The sequence below is a fragment of the Sinocyclocheilus anshuiensis genome, unplaced genomic scaffold, assembly GCF_001515605.1.
Source record: "Sinocyclocheilus anshuiensis isolate Anshui unplaced genomic scaffold, SAMN03320099.WGS_v1.1 scaffold1454, whole genome shotgun sequence".
NCBI classification, from domain to species: Eukaryota; Metazoa; Chordata; class Actinopteri; order Cypriniformes; family Cyprinidae; genus Sinocyclocheilus; species Sinocyclocheilus anshuiensis.
The window spans coordinates 20,378-25,710 of record NW_015557135.1 but is presented as its reverse complement, the minus strand read 5'-3'; the positions used below and the strand labels follow the sequence as shown (position 1 = coordinate 25,710).

General features: G+C 40.6%; 1 pseudogene; it reads left to right on the top strand.

Moving 5' to 3' along the window:
- The window catches only part of LOC107678058 (tripartite motif-containing protein 16-like), a 9,685-nt pseudogene extending 7,469 nt beyond the window's left edge, over positions 1–2,216 (top strand).
- The last annotated feature ends 3,117 nt before the right edge of the window (positions 2,217–5,333 follow it).

Sequence of the window (5,333 nt, the reverse complement as noted above, 5' to 3'; positions counted from 1 at the left end):
AAGTAGACCCTTTACAGTTTAGAATGATGTATTACTCTTACCTTTATGAGCAAAAATGACGGCGTATTTTAAGCTGTTTCCACTGTTAGAAAGAAATGCAAGTGATCGCTGGCACCTCCATGTCCTTCAGAGCGAGCTTTAACTTCCACTCTCCACACAAACTATTGGATATGGATCTAACAGCGCACATTTATCTAGGTTAAACATTTAAACTAACATTGTGATATGCTTGAACTGTTTTATATATAGATTTTATTTTAGGCAAGTCCTGATGATTTGAGAAGGCTAAATTGATCAAACATAGGCTATGATCAGCTCACTGTCTGCCGCTGGCCACTTGGTCATTACTTAAAAAAAAAAACGTACATTTAACGAACAAAAAAAATGTTCCAAACGTTTTTCTAAATTAACTTTATAAAAATATGAAACAAAATATAATCACTTTTCCATTACATACAAAACTGAACTATCTTAATAGCTGAAACAGTAGGATAAGCTTTTTTGGGAAAAGGGGAAAAAAGACCCCCCCACCCCAAAAAAATTGAGTACCATCGGAAGAAATCCTGCAGGCGCCCCTGATGAACACGATCTCTCTCGCTCACATCAGAAAAGAAGTGGCTGAAAAAACAAAAGACGTGTGAAGTGTGGAGCTGATGAGTTTTGATTTCTGTTTTCTGTAGAGTTTCCAGTCTCTCTCAGCACCTCCTGAATCTACAGACATAAATGATGATCTCTTCAGTTCTCTCTTCTCTTTTGATGGTCTGAGAGAATCTGTCCATCAGCTGAGACACAAACTGGAGGATTTCTGCAAAGAGCTGCTGAAGAAGATCTCAGGCAGAGGTAAAGTCCTGGAGATTCATCTGCTCTCAGAAACCAGTCCATCTTCATCTCATATCATGGAGAACATCATATTAGAAATGTCTTAGGAATGGATGCAGGATCATGAGAATCACACTGTTCATGTCTGTTGATTTCCACAGTCACATTCACCAACATTGTTCCCAGAACCAGGAACAACTTCCTACAATGTAAGTCAGTAAGAAAACAAGCAGAAAAACTCACTGAGTGTGTTCATGTTCTTCCTGTAGAAGCTGAAAGAAGAGTTTTATAATTGATGTAAATGATGATTTGCACAGGATATCTAGTCATCTGTACTGAGACACTGATGATACACCGAACATGAAGAGTTCAGCTACATTAAAAGATCAAACAGATTCATAATTCCTGATTCTGATGTGTTTTATCTCCATCAGATTCCCATCAGCTCACTCTGGGTCTGAACACAGTGAATAATTACCTTCATCTGTCTTGAGAGCAACAGACTGATTACTAACACTGGCACAGATCAGTCGTATCCTGATCATCCAAACAGATTTGATGAGTGGTCACAGGTGTTGTGTAGAGAGAGTGCGTGTGGACGCTGTTACTGGGAGATTGAGTGGAGTGGAGATAATGGTGTGTGTGTATATCAGCGTCATATAAGAGCATCAGCAGGAACGGAGATGGTGATTAGTGTTTCTTTGGATCTAATGATCAGTCCTGGAGCTTGATATGCACTCCCTCCAGATACTCATTAGATACTCATACACAATAACAAATGGACTGATCTCTCTGTGAAGTCCATCAGCAGTAGAATAGGAGTGTTTGTGGATCACAGTGCAGGAACTCTGTCCTTCTACAGCGTCTCTGACACAATGAGCCTCATCCTCACAGTCCAGACCACATTCACTCAGCCGCTCTATCCTGGGTTTTGTGTTAATTATAAATCATCAGTGAAACTGTGTTGATGAATCAGAATAGACTGACGAGAGATTCTACCCATAATGCTTTGAGCTGCATGATAAATCAGTAACAGTGAGATGTTATAGAGTCTCTTTTCTCTTCTGAACTTCTGTCCGTGAAATAACGTCAGAATAAATGTAATAAATCCTCATATAGACAGTATAGCAGCACACTTTCTGTGAAAACACACACACACAGTTACACTCAGAGCAGCTTCTCAGAACATAATGTAATCATAATATTGTTTTATCTTATGATTGTGTGGTTTAATTAAGGGATATATGTCTTGTCGTGAGTAAGAGATCAGATAATGTCTCCATTTCCAGGTTTTTAATGTTATAAAGTAGTATTTTAACATTGTTTTCTGTTTCATATAATAACACTTGTTGAATATGTCTGAGCATTGAAACATACACAGATAAGATTATTCAATAAATAATCCTCCCCATCCACTTCTTCTCACCCATCTTCCTTCACTCAGCTCACTCAGAATGGTCAACAGCATAATATAATGTTCTATATTAATGCAAGTGATATTCACAGTCATGTTTGGTATCATTTGAATTGTCTCTGTGCGTCTGGTACAATGGTTTCAATCTTACAAGAAGTAAACTACAATGTAATACGGATCCTAAGAGTTTAGAGATAGTTTGCTCACTGTAGAGGGTGTGTCATTTCCCAGTGCTTTTCATGCAAATTACCATCTGTCCCCAAATGGTGTTTACTCGTCTAGGCCTTGATCAATGCAAATTCAAACTGTTAGTTACTGTCTCCATTTTGGAGAATGTTTGTCTTGGTCTGGGTATTTAAGTGAAAACTGCAAATCAGGGTGATTCTTTATGTACATTTAGGCTATTGGGTTTTTCCATTTAGAACAACAGTGTGTTGTTGAGCAACCTAAATTCGGGTCAGCCTCAACCTCTGTGTATGTGAGAAATCACGGCATCATTATATAAAGTTACATTATGCTAAGTTCACACTACACGACTTTAAACGTTGGCAGATCGCTGTGCTGTTCAGACTACATGACTTGATTGTCTGTCTTTAAGTTGTTGTGGTGTTCACACTAAGTGACTCTATGTAAATGATCTGCAACCGGGGGTCACACACTACACAAGCTGACAATCACCCAACGACTCTACAAACCACATTTTGTCACAAAAACACACGCGAGAATTGGAACGGGAATGATGCGCAACAACATGTGAAACAGGAGTTGTTTATTTGAAAATGGATGTCGGGAAAAAATTAGCATTGCAAGCTGTTTGCTCAATGAAACATTTTGCTCAATTTATTGTGTCCAAACTTTTCTTTAAGCCATGTTACTGCTGTTGTTTTTCTTCCGGTGACCTCAACCCATGCCTTGCTCTCGCATTGGCTGTAGCTCATCACAACACCTGACACCACGTGATGTTGAGTCGGCCGACCGGTCCAGATATTTGGCATGATAAGATATTTGTTTGCCGTCACCGACACGTCAGTGAGCCTCTTTGGTAAAAGATGTTTAAGTTGAAGTGTCACTGCTACATGCTATTTACCACATTGTAAACAGAGACCTACCCCTAGCACTCAACCTAAACCGGTCCAGGTATCCATGCCCATATCTCAGCCAAAATCAGACCAGCCCTTATGGTCTGTAATCGGGCCGAATGTGGCTAAATGTGCCGTGTCTCAGTGCAAATCGGGCCAGGTCCGCACATCCAAAGCCTAGCCAAATCTGGCAACCATTACTGGGCCAGAGCTGGCTCACTTTCGGTGAGCCGCTGCAGAACACAGCCGAGGGAGCCGACACTCAGCCGCAATTGGCCCGATTGCACTGGTTACCTGGGAAGTAATATGTATCTGCTTCTCATAGTCTGAACTAAATCACTGTAACTGCAGTCTGTCACTGGATGTGTGTGTGTGTGTGTGTGTGTGTGTGTGTGTGTGTGCTTGCAGACTGTCCTCACACTCTCTACAAAATAATTACATTTGTTTTGTTTTTTTTCACAGCAATGCTATAGAATAACCGTTTTTGTTTTGTTTTTCAGTTCTTAAAAGGACCATTTTAATAAATAACATTTTAATAATCTAAAGAACTTGTTTCCACTATAAAGAACATTTAGTGGTTCCATCATGGATGTAAAAAATTCTTCATGAACCATCAATGCCAATAAACAACCTTTATTTTTAAGAATGTACAGCGGATGATGGATAATGCTTTTCATTTTAAGCTAAGATGCTCATGGAAAACAGTTTGTTATTTATGTAAACATGTTGAAGTTTAGTTTAGCTTAAATTAGTCAAGTAGGAGGTGTTAAAGGTGCAGTGTGTAATACTGACAGCTAGTGGGTACTGCCGTCCAAACTCACAATATTGAATAGAGTTGTTTGTCCTCCTCAGACTGGGGGCGGGGGAAATCTTCTTTAATAAAATGTTATAAATAATCAAAAGCTTAATTGTTCAAATAATAAAAGAAATCAATTTGCTTAACTTTGTTTAGCATTTTCAACGAGTTCAAAATGCATTTTATTATCAAGCCAGTTTACCAGGGGTCACCAAACTCGGTCCTGGAGGGCTGGAGTCCTGCAGAGTTTGGCTCCAACTTGCCTCAGCACACCTACTTGGAAATTTGAAGTATACCTAGTACGAGCTTGATTAGCTGGTTCAGGTGTGTTTGATTAGGGTTGGAGCTAAACTCTGCAGGACAGTGGCCCTCCAGGACCGAATCTGATGACCCCTGCAGTATACCAACAGCTCACCCTTCAACATTACTGTCAGACACAGTCACATGACCGAAATGAAAAGAGGAGGGAAAGGGGAGAACAGAAAAAGACATAGGGATAAAGAACAACGCATTACAAGTAAATAAACAGATTGGTAAGTTTAACCTATCATTTTTCTTTCACTGTAAGTCATGAAGTCATTCAACATTTAACGTTGCTTGAGGGGTCAAAGTGATTAACCATAATATCAGTATTTTTCACATTAAAAATATGGCGGCGCATGCACACGCTGTCAGCTATCCCCACCATCGTACTGGCTAACGTACGCTCTTTGGACAATAAACTGGATTACATCCGACTACTATGCTCAACTCAGAGGACTGTAAGGGTCTGTTGTGTTTTTGTGTTCATGGAAACATGGCTCAGCAACAGCGTTCCGGACTGCGTTATTCAGCTCGATCAGCTAACATGCTGTCGAGCGGACAGAGTTCTCGTCGAGGGAGGTAAGACCCGCGGTGGCAGGCTTTGTGTTTACATCAATGATGCGTGGTGCCGCGATGCTGTTGCGGTCTGCAGACACTGCTCACCCTGGGTGGAGTTTATGATTATTAAGTGCCGGCCCTTCTATCTTCCGAGGGAATATACAGCCATACTGCTCGTTGCTGTATACATCCCTCCCAGCTCCAACAACAACAACAGGAGCGAGGCACTAAATGAACTGTACCAGCACATCAGTGAGCAGCAGACAGCCCACCCCGATGCTTTTCTCATCTTGGCTGGGGATTTCAACCACGCAGACTTAAAGAGTGTGTTCCCAAAAATACACCAACACATAGACTTTCCAAC